We start from the raw sequence: 14,085 nt of genomic DNA, 5'->3' as shown, positions 1-14,085 counted from the left end.
CGAAATATTGCAAGAATAAAGTTGAAATTTTGAGAATGAAGTTGAAATATTGCGAGAATAAAGTTGAAATTTAAGAATAAAGTCAAAATATTTTGAGAATAATGTCAAAATATTTTGAGAATAAAGTCAAAATATTACAAGAATAAAGTCAAAATATTACAAGAATAAAGTCAAAATATTGCAAGAATAAAGTCAAAATTTTGAGAATAAAGTTGAAATTTTGAGAATGAAGTCAAAATGTTTTGAGAATAAAGTCAAAATATTACAAGAATAAAGTCTAAATATTTAGAGAATAAAGCTGAAATTTTGAGAATGAAGTCAAAATGTTACGAGAATAAAGTCAAAATGTTTCGAGGAATAAAGTCAAAATATTTTAAGAATAAAGTTGAAATTGTGAGAATAAAGTCAAAATGATTCGAGAATAAAGTCGAAATGTTTTGAGAATAAAGTCAAAATGTTACGAGAATAAAGTCAAAATGTTTCGAGAATAAAGTCAAAATGTTTAGAGAATAAAAGTCCAAATGTTACGAGAATACAGTTGAAATTTTGAAAATAAAGTCAAAATGTTTTGAGCATAAAGTCAAAATGTTTCAAGAATAAAGTTGAAATTTTGAGAATAAAGTCAAAATGTTTCGAGAATAAAGTAAAAATGTTACGAGAATAAAGTCAAAATGTTTCGAGAATAAAGTCAAAATATTTAGAGAGTAAAGTCGAAATTGTGAGAATAAAATCAAAATATTTCGAGAATAAAGTCAAAATGTTACGAGAATAAAGTCGAAATGTTTCGAGAATAAAGTCGAAATTTTGAGAATAAAGTCAAAATGTTTCGAGAATAAAGTCAAAATGTTACGAGAATAAAGTCAAAATGTTTTGAGAATAAAGTCAAAATGTTTCGAGAATAAAGTCAAAATGTTTCGAGAATAAAAGTCCAAATGTTACGAGAATAAAGTTGAAATTTTGAAAATAAAGTCAAAATGTTTTGAGCATAAAGTCAAAATGTTTCAAGAATAAAGTTGAAATTTTGAGAATAAAGTCAAAATGTTTCGAGAATAAAGTAAAAATGTTACGAGAATAAAGTCAAAATGTTTCGAGAATAAAGTCAAAATATTTAGAGAGTAAAGTCGAAATTGTGAGAATAAAATCAAAATATTTCGAGAATAAAGTCAAAATGTTTCGAGAATAAAGTCAAAATGTTACGAGAATAAAGTCAAAATGTTTTGAGAATAAAGTCAAAATGTTTGAGAATAAAGTCAAAATGTTTCGAGAATAAAGTCCAAATGTTACTAGAATAAAGTTGAAATTTTGAGAATAAAGTCAAAATGTTTTGAGAACAAAGTCAAAATGTTTCGAGAATAAAGTCCAAATGTTACTAGAATAAAGTTGAAATTTTGAGAATAAAGTCAAAATGTTTCGAGTATAAAGTCGAAATTTTGAGAATAAAGTCAAAATGTTTCGAGAATAAAGTCCAAATGTTATGAGAATAAAGTTGAAATTTTGAGAATAAAGTAAAAATGTTTCGAGAATAAAGTCAAAATGTTACGAGAATAGTCGAAATGTTTTGAGAATAAAGTCAAAATGTTACGAGAATAGTCTAAATGTTTTGAGAATAAAGTCAAAATGTTTCGAGAATAGTCAAAATGTTTCGAGAATAAAGTCAAAATGTTACGAGAATAAAGTCAAAATGTTTTGAGAATAAAGTCAAAATGTTACGAGAATAAAGTCAAAATGTTTTGAGAATAGTCTAAATGTTACGAGAATAAAGTCAAAATGTTTCGAGAATAAAGTCAAAATGTTACGAGAATAGTCTAAATGTTTTGAGAATGAAGTCAAAATGTTTTGAGAATAGTCTAAATGTTTTGAGAATGAAGTCAAAATGTTTCGAGAATAGTCAAAATGTTACGAGAATAAAGTCCAAATGTTACGAGAATAAAGTCCAAATGTTACTAGAATAAAGTTGAAATTTTGAGAATAAAGTCAAAATGTTTCGAGAATAAAGTCCAAATGTTACGAGAATAAAGTCCAAATGTTACTAGAATAAAGTTGAAATTTTGAGAATAAAGTCAAAATGTTTCGAGAATAAAGTCTAAATGTTTCGAGAATAAAGTCAAAATGTTTTGAGAATAAAGTCAAAATGTTTCGAGAATAAAGTCCAAATGTTACTAGAATAAAGTTGAAATTTTGAGAATAAAGTCAAAATGTTTTGAGAATAAAGTCAAAATGTTTTGAGAACAAAGTCAAAATGTTTCGAGAATAAAGTCCAAATGTTACTAGAATAAAGTTGAAATTTTGAGAATAAAGTCAAAATGTTTCGAGTATAAAGTCGAAATTTTGAGAATAAAGTCAAAATGTTTCGAGAATAAAGTCGAAATTTTGAGAACAAAGTCAAAATGTTTCGAGAATAAAGTTGGAATTTTGAGAATAAAGTCAAAATGTTTCGAGTATAAAGTCGAAATTTTGAGAATAAAGTCAAAATGTTTCGAGAATAAAGTTGAAATTTTGAGAATAAAGTCAAAATGTTTCGAGTATAGTCGAAATTTTGAGAATAAAGTCAAAATGTTTCGAGAATAAAGTTGAAATTTTGAGAATAAAGTCAAAATGTTTCGAGTATAAAGTCGAAATTTTGAGAATAAAGTCAAAATGTTTCGAGTATAAAGTCGAAATTTTGAGAACAAAGTCAAAATGTTTCGAGAATAAAGTCCAAATGTTACGAGAATAAAGTTGAAATTTTGAGAATAAAGTCAAAATGTTACGAGAATAAAGTTGAAATTTTGAGAATAAAGTCAAAATGTTTCGAGAATAAAGTCCAAATGTTACGAGAATAAAGTTGAAATTTTGAGAATAAAGTCAAAATGTTTCGAGAATAAAGTCAAAATGTTTCGAGAATAAAGTCAAAATGTTTCGAGAATAAAGTCCAAATGTTACTAGAATAAAGTTGAAATTTTGAGAATAAAGTCAAAATGTTTCGAGAATAAAGTCAAAATGTTTCGAGAATAAAGTCAAAATGTTTCGAGAATAAAGTCAAAATGTTACGAGAATAAAGTCAAAATGTTTTACGAGAATAAAGTCAAAATGTTTTGAGAATAAAGTCAAAATGTTTTGAGAATAAAGTCAAAATGTTTCGAGAATAAAGTCCAAATGTTACTAGAATAAAGTTGAAATTTTGAGAATAAAGTCAAAATGTTTTGAGAACAAAGTCAAAATGTTTCGAGAATAAAGTCCAAATGTTACTAGAATAAAGTTGAAATTTTGAGAATAAAGTCAAAATGTTTCGAGTATAAAGTCGAAATTTTGAGAATAAAGTCAAAATGTTTCGAGAATAAAGTCCAAATGTTACGAGAATAAAGTTGAAATTTTGAGAATAAAGTCAAAATGTTACGAGAATAAAGTAAAAATGTTTCAAGAATAAAGTCGAAATTTTGAGAATAAAGTAAAAATGTTTCGAGAATAAAGTCAAAATGTTACGAGAATAGTCGAAATGTTTTGAGAATAGTCAAAATGTTACGAGAATAAAGTCAAAATGTTTTGAGAATAAAGTCAAAATGTTACGAGAATAGTCAAAATGTTTTGAGAATAAAGTCAAAATGTTACGAGAATAGTCTAAATGTTTTGAGAATAAAGTCAAAATGTTTCGAGAATAGTCAAAATGTTTCGAGAATAAAGTCAAAATGTGACGAGAATAAAGTCAAAATGTTTTGAGAATAAAGTCAAAATGTTACGAGAATAAAGTCAAAATGTTTTGAGAATAGTCTAAATGTTTCGAGAATAAAGTCGAAATGTTTCGAGAATAAAGTCAAAATGTTACGAGAATGAAGTCAAAATGTTTCGAGAATAGTCTAAATGTTTTGAGAATGAAGTCAAAATGTTTCGAGAATAGTTAAAATGTTTCGAGAATAAAGTCAAAATGTTTTGAGAATAAAGTCCAAATGTTACAAGAATGAAGTCCAAATGTTACTAGAATAAAGTTGAAATTTTGAGAATAAAGTCGAAATGTTTTGAGAATAAAGTCAAAATGTTATGAGAATAAAGTCAAAATGTTTCGAGAATAAAGTCAAAATGTTATGAGAATAAAGTCAAAATGTTTCGAGAATAAAGTCAAAATGTTTCGAGAATAAAGTCAAAATGTTTCGAGAATAAAGTCAAAATATTTCGAGAATAAAGTCAAAATGTTTCGAGAATAAAGTCAAAATGTTTCGAGAATAAAGTCAAAATGTTTAGAGAATAAAGTCAAAATATTTTGAGAATAAAGTCAAAATGTTTCGAGAATAAAGTCAAAATGTTTCGAGAATAAAGTCAAAATGTTACGAGAATAAAGTTGAAATTTTGAGAATAAAGTCAAAATGTTGAGAACATTTTGATTATTATTCTCAAAAATGTCCCCCAATTTTGAACTTCCAAAAGGCAGTTTAATTGCGGCTTCAAACGATCCCAAATGCGGTTGTAAACTATCCCAGCTGAGGAAGAAGGGTCTTATCTAGCGAAACAATTGGTTATTTACATAAAAAAATACAATTTAAATACTTTTTATTCTCAAACGCTCATCTTACCTTGCAGTCCTTGAGCTCTGTATTCTGGCTTAAGACAGTTAGGGTATGTTGAAAAACTCAGACCGTATTTTCTCCCTCAACTTCAAAAATCATTTCAAAATCATCCTGCATCGCTGCAGAAGCACCGACACAGTATTTGCAAAGTGAACATGCAAAAAAGATCAAACACCCTTAACAAAAAAGGTAAAAGTTGAGGGAGAACATGAGATGGGAATTTTTCGACATACCCTGATGCGGCATTCAGCCATTTATATAAGTACAAATGATGGATTATGAGTATGTTTAAGCAATACTTACATTGTTCGCTTCACATCATCTTTAGTCTAAGTGCTACCTGACCATTAAAATTACAGTGGGGGAAAAATTATTCGATCCCTTGCTGATTTTGTACGTTTGCCCACTGGCAAAGAAATAATCAGTCTATAATTTTAATAGTAGGTTTATTTTAACAGTGAGAGACAGAATAGCAACAAAAAATCCAGAAAAACACATTTCAGAAAAGGTATAAGCTGATTTGCATTTTAATGAGTGAAATAAGTATTTGACCCCTTGGCAAACATGACTAAGTACTTGGTGGCAAAACCCTTGTTGGCAATCACAGAGGTCAGATGTTTCTTGTAGCTGGCCACCAGGTTTGCACACATCTCAGAAGGGATTTTGTCCCATCCCTCTTTGCAGATTCTCTTAAGTCATTAAGATTTCGAGGTTGATGTTTGCCAACTCAAACCTCCACAGATTTTCTATGGGATTAAGGTCTGGAGACTGGCTAGGCCACTCCAGGACCTTAATGTGCTTCTTCTTGAGTCACTTCTTTGTTGCCTTGGCCTTGTGTTTTGGGTCATTGTCATGCTGGAATACCCATCCACGACCCATTTTCAATGAGGGAAGGAGGTTCTCATCCAAGATTTGATAATATATGTCCCTGTCCATCGTCCCTTTGATGCAGTGCAGTTGTCCTGTCCCCTTAGCAGAAAAACACCCCCAAAGCATAATGTTTCCACCTCCATGTTTGACAGGGTAATAGGCAGCATTCCTTCTCTTCCAAACATGGCAAGTTGAGTTAATGCCAGAGAGCTCGATTTTGGTCTCATCTGACCACAACACTTTCACCCAGTTCTCTTCTGAATCATTCAGATGTTCAGACGCGCCTGTACATGTGTTTGCTTGAGCAGGGGGACTTTGCGGGCGCTGCAGGATTTCAGTCCTTCACAGTGTAATATGTTACCAATTGTTTTCTTGGTGACTAAGGTCCCAGCTGCCTTGAGGTCATTGACAAGATCCTTTCATGTAGTTCTGGGCTGATTCCTCAGCGTTGTCATGATCATTGAAACTCCATGAGGTGAGATCTTGCATGGAGCCCCAGACTGATGAAGATTGACAGTTATTTTGTGTTTTCTTCCCTTTGCGCACCAATCTGCTTGCCGATGGTCTTGTAGCCCATTCCAGCCTTGTGTAAGTCTACAATCTTGTCCCTGACATCCTTGAACAGCTCTCTGGTCTTGGCCATGGTGAAGAGTTTGAATCTGATTGACTGATTGTTTCTGCTTCTTCTTTCAGTGCTCCTAATCTCAGCTTGTTACCTATATAAAAGATACCTGGGAGCCAGAAATCTTGCTGATTGATAGGGGATCAAATATTTCACTCATTAAAATTAGAGATGCACCGATTGACCGGCTAGTGATCGGAATCGGCCGATTTTTCATATGATCGACCCAGATCGGTGACCGGCCGGTCAGGCTCACGTCCGCTGATCCTTTTATTGCCAGCGGCGGCGCAGGCAATTACGTCACAGCTACACGCACACTCACAGTCTGGTGTTAACATGTCGTTGGTGTGGAAGTTTGTAAAGCAAAAATACATCGTGGGGGAACAAGCTCAAAAACGTTCGGAACAACAAACCTAATAAGACACTTAAAACACTATCATTTAGCTGAATATGCCCAGTTTTAAAAGGGGAAAGTGGCTAAAGCTAGCGCGCCGAGTCCGAGTCAAAGCTCGTCAGCCACAAGTCAGCAGCCTGTACTATCCTTTGCTGGGATGAGCAGTGAGAAGACCAAAGCAATTACGAGTAAAATTATGGAATTCATGGCCCTTGATGACCAGCCGTTCTCCACAGTCGAACACCACTGTTAAATTGTTTTGTTAAATTAATGTCGTGTATTGTAGAATGCACGCTCAGCACCGCCGAGAGTTTAGCGCCATCGTTAAAACGAAACCGAAAGTAAAACGCGCGCGCGCATTCAAAAGCAATTTTAATACCCCACGTTTAGAGAGCGACTCCCCAATGTGCGCAAATTAGTCTACATAACATATCTAGGCTGTAGACTATAGGTTATGTAGTTGTATTTAATACAACCTTAATATTCATTTGGTGCTGCTAAATTTTTTTTGGTGCTCCTAACTTTTTGAAGTTGGGAGCACCAGTGCTACCAAGTAAAAAAGTTAATTTCGAGCCCTGATTCAGTAGGCTTATTTGTAGTGCACCAGCCACCCAATAATAGCAATAAGCTTTGTGCTTTTGATACTTTTAATGTAAAACACAGTCTCAGCTTTCAAAATCTGTCAGTTATAGCAAAATACAAACAATGCATCTTGCAATAATGTGTTTTTCAAGCTCTCTAATGTGGCGTAGCAGATCGCTGAATTCATGTCAATCAATCAACTTTTTGATTACAATGAGATATTCGTGTTTATTAAATTATACGGTTTTCTTTGTGAAAATTCCACCACCTACTCCGCAAAATCATCTGTGGCATCCAATCTTTCATTCCTCACATGTATTTAATTAAAAACAACAAAAAAATCAAAAGTTTGAAATGGACTCCAACTTTCATTACAGTTCTTTAAAAAAAAAAAAAAATCGGAATCGGCAAAAATCGGAATCGGCAGGTCACACTTACTGTAAAATCGGAATCGGCCAAGAAATTTGCAATCGGTGCATCTCTAATTAAAATGCAAATCAATTTATAACTTTTTCGAAATGCGTTTTTTTTTTTTTTTTTTTTTTTTTTTTTTTTTGTTATTCTGTCTCTCACTGTGAAAATGAACCTACCATTAAAATTATAGACTGATCATTTCTTTGTCAGTGGGCAAGCGTTCAGAATCAGCAGGGGATCAAATAATTTTTCCCCCACTGTAGCTTAAGTTTAAAACATATCAAATTAAAGGCTAATTGCAGAATCGTGTACTATAATATGGAATTGCAGTGATATATACCATAAGACGTAATATTTACCTACCCAATCTGTCACTACTGTTCTCCCGTTGTAGATGGTTACAGTAGAATGTCAAGAAGTAACAGCTAAAGTCATGAACGTGCAATATGACGTGTAATGCTGCTGGTGTTCCATCAGTGACTGCTGCTTACCTACGGTATTTTTACGTTCTCGGCTAAAAGTATCTATTTTTACATTCTTGACAATGGCGGCATAACAGCGTAGGCTGCTTCTGGTCATCGTAGCCTTTCCTTTGCAAGCTGTTGCTTAAAGTCCCTATTTTTATGTATTTTTACTATTTTGTCTTATGAGGCAGCGGCAGAAATGTGGGAGGCTGGCATGCATGTAGCTTTATTCTGTGCTTTTGAGTCTTAAAACTCAAAAAGTTGCGTATACTAGCAGTATGTTGTCATTTTCCAATTAACTCGCACTTCGCAACAACTCAAGTTTGTTTCAGCAAAGACTATCAGCATGTTTTCTACAAAAACGTCTGACGTCTTTACGTTTTACGTGGCATGAGAACATGAAAAAGCTAAGGCTATTCTGATCAGGGGTGCGTTTTGCAATAGTATTGTTAGGTAATTATGCCGTTGTTTCTATTGAACTTTATTGGTAATGACAGAACTTGCGACCATAGTTGCTTTTCACAAACGCACACCTGAATGGTCAGATTTCCAAAAATGTCTTTTGAAAACGATTTTAAACCACATATGTATGTAGCTCGTAACGGATTTCTAAAAATCTGATTTCATGTGATTTTTTAAATTTTATTTAATTTTTTTTTTTTTTTGCTGTTCACACATGCTATGAAATATGCATATCCACAAATTAGGATTTGGACTGACAGTGTGAACAAGACTTAAATGAAAGCTGCTGAAAAAGTGAATTCTGCGTGAGCTGTGCTTTATGCATCACTGACAGTGGAAAATAGACCTTTTTGCCTGCTAAATTTTGCCAAAATTTAATGTGACCACACCTTAAGAGTGAGAATAGAGTGTTACGGTGTGGGCAAGATTATGAGTAATTTTTTTTTTTTTTTTTTTTTTAGTTTTTAACAGACTGGCTCTGTTGTGACTTGCATGTTTGTGCTTATGTGTTAAGAGTTTTTGCATGTTTAAAGCCGTTTGTTCGGTTCATACATCGACATGCAAATCACTTCATGCACTGATACTAACACATGCATACTTGTTGTTGTTCAACATAGTTTTGGTTAGCAGATGATTTGGGTGCCGTAGGGTGAGTTAACCTCTCGCTCACCCCATGGGGTGTGTTCCTCCTCCCCACAAACGTTTGGAACCGCCTTCCTTCTGCCTGTTGCACGTTCCACAAAGCTGCCAAATTCCAGCAAGTGCGTGCGTGTGTGTGTCACTGAGAGGTGAGTGAGTACAAAAGGCTAGAATCCTTTGAACCAACGGACAGGTATTTTGTTTACAGTAGCCTAAGGAGTGTTTAGGCTTTGCTTTTCCTTCCTCCCTCTACCTGTCTTTCAGCATACACGTGTAATGCATGCATATTTTTATATACACGCTCTCCACTCCACTCAGTTGATGGAAAGCACTCTTGGATGCCATATGTGGCTGTTTGTGTGTGTAGGTTTTGCTCTGCTCAAAAAGACAGCTTGTTTATGTGCAGAAATGCATATGTGTGTGCGTGGGTAAAGGCCAAACCGATGGGTGTGGGTGCAACAGTTATGCGCTGCTACCTGTCTGTCTGCTTTCCACGGTTGTGAGACATGAGGGGGAGATGAAATGAGAGTAGAAAGGTATAAAAAGCAAAGCAGAGGAAGACAGAAAAAAAGGTGAACAGAACATCATTTGTATATGTTGTTTTCCACTGCTGCTAGCTTCATGCTAATCATTAGCTCTAACAAAAAAAAGTATGTTTTAGCTTAGTAAAACTGGTAGGGACAATGGGTCAATGACATTGGTCTTTTTTTGTCTTGATTGATTCAAAAAAAGTGTAAATAACATATTTTCTTAGCCATAGTTGCTATTTACACTAAGTGCAAATAAATGAATAGATGCCACCTTATTGGCACAATATAAGCCTTCCCTACACCTACCGTTTTTGATTAGTTCCTTCATATTTGTTGAAAATAAATGCCTCTGCGATGTGATATGAGATTTGCAAAGGGAGAAATAAAAAGTTTGGCAAAAGGCAGATTCGAACTCAGGTCAATCACGTCAGAAACACTACAGCACAAGCTTTACCATCGATGCCATCAGAACTGATGTTTGGTAAGAGTCTTTTGTAGTGTTGACTACCACAATTGGTGGGAGAAGTTAGTGTAAATAGCCTCTGCCAACAAGGCGTGCTATTTGCACTTAGTGTAAATAGACACTCCATTCAAGAATGCATTAAAATGTAGTTCATATATACAACATGAAAAGCATGTTTTTTTTTTTTTTTTACTTTTTTAAACTGAAATGAATTCTAATTTATTCTGATGTAAAGAAATAATAAAATAATTTAATAAAACTGCACTGCATTTTAATATGTTAAAACTTTTAGCATCATTAACTGGTCAACACTAACAGGCTTAATGGCAGGACACCTTGCCGAACAGCAGTCTTGGCCAACAAGATCATAAAAGGCCGACTTGGGTATGCTAAAATGAATTTGGAGAGACCTGTGCAGTTCTGGAATAATGTTTTATGGGGTAATGAGACCAAACTAGAATGTTTTGGAACCAACCTGCTGTTGCAGTGGAAATCATGACTGTATGAAGGACATCATGGATTCTTTTTTGGCAAGAATTGTGATACCAAACTGAAGCTAATGATCAGTGGACTTTCCTGCAGGACAATCATCCCAAAGTATACATCTAAATCTACTCAAGTCATAAAATGTACTTGAGTGGCCTGTTCAGTCTCCAGATTTAATTCTCATTGAAAATATTTGGTTGAATTAGAAGAAAGCAGTGGCAAAGTGAAAACCAAAGATTATCAGTGATCTGAAAGCTTTTTCAGGTGAAGAATAGGCCAAAATTGCAGTAGAGACGTGACAGAAGCTTCTGAGCACTTATAGACAGTGTCTATTGGTGGTTTTAAAGAATAAAAGATTCTGCGCCAAATTTAACTTTCAGGGGTTGAATAATTTTTAACATGAATGTTTAGAGCCAATTTGAATTTTATCATGATTCATCAATGTTACGTTCTCCGAATCACTCAAATGTGTATTTATAAAAATTCTCTAATAGTTTACTGATGCCTTTGTTGAACTTTTTTAATAAAATGTTGTTCTCAAAACGCAAAATGTCTTGCAGATCAAGGAGGTTAAATAATTTGGATTGCAGCTGTGTGTGTATATATATAGATATATATAAAGTTATAGTTTGCAGTGACACAAGGATGAGTAAGTTATGACAATTTTTATTTGTGGGAGAGCCATCTCTTTAATAGACAGTAAATAGTTCATCAAATAGTATTGGTAGGGTTAACAAAAGTTCAGCAAACTAATTCTTTTCACTGAGGATTCTTAGAATTTGGGCTGATATTTTCTCCACACTGCTGCCTATTGTTTGTAGAGAATAGTGCAACCGAGCATATAGTATAAACGCCTCCCAATGCCTTTGAGGTGCACACACCGTCTGCCGTGGTTTGTGCTGGAGCGAATGCGTCAGACTTCAACAAGACTTAGCTTGTGCACATACTACACCAGTCATATACTATACCGCTGACACTGAATCTTCAGATTAGTGCTCGATCAATGACCAAATCCTAAACTTCTACATATGATCTCCATTCCAGTCTTAAGTATATGGTTACAGTTTGGTGCCAGATAGCAACCCTAGTAACTCTTACTTAAATTAACCAAGGTTAATGATACTTTCATTTTCAAAATTGTATAGGCAGCGTTCAGTAGTCTTGTTACAGACGTGTCCCTACTGTTCATATATGCTGGGAAAACCAAAAGCAAGTTCAGACACTCACACAGGGCAGAGCTTTATATTGCAACTCCCCCTATACACGTACACACACATTATGCAGTATGCTAACAAGTCTTATCCAAAGCGTTCATTGAACCCTAACTCAGGCTCGGTCAGCACTAGCAGCTGCTGTTCAGGTGCTTAGTCAGCTGAGAGATACAGGTAGGGTTTGAATGTGTTTGAATGTGTGTTCAAGTGCATGAGACAGCAGGTTTGGGACTGAGCTGGAACAGAGCTGATGGTAACCGCCCCATGACCCGAAGTACATCAGTCAGCAGACAGAGGCTCAGCCTCTCTCTCTTTCTCTTTCTCTCACCCCCGCTCCCTCTCTGTTTAGCTCTGTTTATGTGCAAGCACTTGGTCTGTGTTGTTGACGTGAAATACTGCACCCGCTGCTGTTGTTAAAAGTTCTCTGGTATTTTCTCACCCATCAGAGAATTCGTTTTGTTGTTATCTTTGTTATGCCATGCACATACACTTGTGTGAGATTTTTTAGAGTTACGTATTTTACCTTCTCGGGTGACTGATTTCTTGTGTCACTTTGAGTGGATGAATCTTAAAGCTTTCACAATTTCCTTATAAAGAAGTACTTAAAGCGATGGGATGATAATGTATGTGAGGTAAATCAGATCAAATCACACTTTTATATGTAATGCCCAGAAAGTATTAGGACACTTTACACTTTAATATATTGATTTACTGATCAAACTCTTTATACAGATATATAGTATGATAAATATTTTCAGATTTACTTTTAAACAGTTTTAATTCATGTTTGTTATCAGTTCCAGTAAAATAGTTTTTAGGGCTAAAATTGTTGGAATAGCCAGGGATCAGCAATCACCATGTAAAACTGATCAAGCAGACCAAACTGTAAGTTGCTGAGACTTAAAACTTGGAGGGATGGTAGTACTCACACTATCTACAATGTCACCAAGGCTCACCCCAGTAGGGCCTGACAGGGGCACTACAGCAATCAAAAGTACGAAATCACTCATAACTCCTAAACGGTTTGTCGCACAATCAAGTGTTCTGGTGAAATTCTCGGGTATTTAGCATTTTTTGAAAAACCTACTTTTGCGAACAAGTCCTAGATTTTTCACTTGATCGGAACTAAACCAGTGCCAATAATTATCAAAAAAAGTTGAACTTTCAACCCTCCGTTGCAAAGTAATGGCACAATGTTTGACGGCTATAACTTTTGAACAGAATAAGATATTTTCGCCAAACTCACATTGCGTATGTAAGAGCTGAATCTGAGGTCATGTGAAAAAAGTTGCGAAGCTTGGCCACTTGGTGGTGCTTTAAGAGGGAAAAAATATAAAAACTGCCATTACTACACACCCGTTTGTTCTATTAATGCATGGTCTTGAGGACATTTGTGTACCTCAAAAAACATGGCCACCGTAGGCCAATGAAATTTGAGCACCTATTAGACAAGCTTAACGGAGGTTGATCGGAATGAAACTCATGGGCCTGGTTGAATCACGGCCCTAAAAGCCGGGACACACCAAGCTGATGGTCAGCCTGCCTGTTGGGCTAGTTTGTTTGGTGTGTTCCACACGTCGGCTCTTGTCGGGCTCACGTCGGTGGGACTTTACCCAATTCAACATATTGAGTCAGATGTTATCTTGCTCGTCTGTGCGGTGTGTTCAAGCACAGCTTTTTGTTCAGACGCTGCCAGCGGGCAGCCATTGGGGGGGCGATATCGCATTTTTTAAGGGTGTAAACAATTGTCTATTGCGCGTTTTTTCACACATGCGCTCAATATTCGTATCATATGATAGACCTTCTCATTCCGAACAACTTTGCCTCTAGAACCGCTGCTGTCAAACCGTTTGTTAAATGGTTGAAGAAATGTAAATAAAAAAAATATTTTGTGCAACCTAGTCCTAGGTTTTTCACTCAATCTAGAAAAAAAAAAAAAACACTGCAGTGCAATTCTCTGGACTCTCTAGGTCTAGGTGTTGGAATTTACTCCTTTGGAAGCTATGGTGGTGTAATTTAGAAAACGAACCTGTCCAAAAAAAGGCCAACAGCCCATAAAGCCTAAAAAAAACTCAAAATGTCACAAAACCTGGTGAGCACATGAGACAGGTGATTCTAAACAAGCATGCAAAGTTTTAGGGAGATCGAACCATAGCTGGTGCTATAACAGTCATAAACGTTAAAAAATGTAGATTTCTATGGCAAATTACCTGTGCCTAAAATGCTTTTTTAAATCGTTGACTTGTTATATGCTTAAATGCCTTAAAGTGCTTGAACCCTGGTAATAGCTGCTTGCAGCTGTATTTTAATTGTCACTGTTGAAAACAGTGTTTTTGTATCGTGTGGCCTGTGTATCGATACTTTATAATTAAAATACTACTAATAATAGTAATGTTTTCTGTATATTTTA

General features: G+C 34.8%; 1 protein-coding gene across 2 annotated transcripts in view; it reads left to right on the top strand.

Moving 5' to 3' along the window:
• Positions 1-14,085, top strand: part of lekr1 (leucine, glutamate and lysine rich 1) — a 137,525-nt gene that overhangs the window by 49,410 nt on the left and 74,030 nt on the right. The gene's annotated exons all lie outside the window — the stretch shown is intronic.

Source organism: Labeo rohita, chromosome 18, assembly GCF_022985175.1.
Source record: "Labeo rohita strain BAU-BD-2019 chromosome 18, IGBB_LRoh.1.0, whole genome shotgun sequence".
Classification (NCBI taxonomy): Eukaryota; Metazoa; Chordata; class Actinopteri; order Cypriniformes; family Cyprinidae; genus Labeo; species Labeo rohita.
Note: the sequence above shows the minus strand (reverse complement) of the source record. Positions and strands in the feature narration are given on the sequence as shown.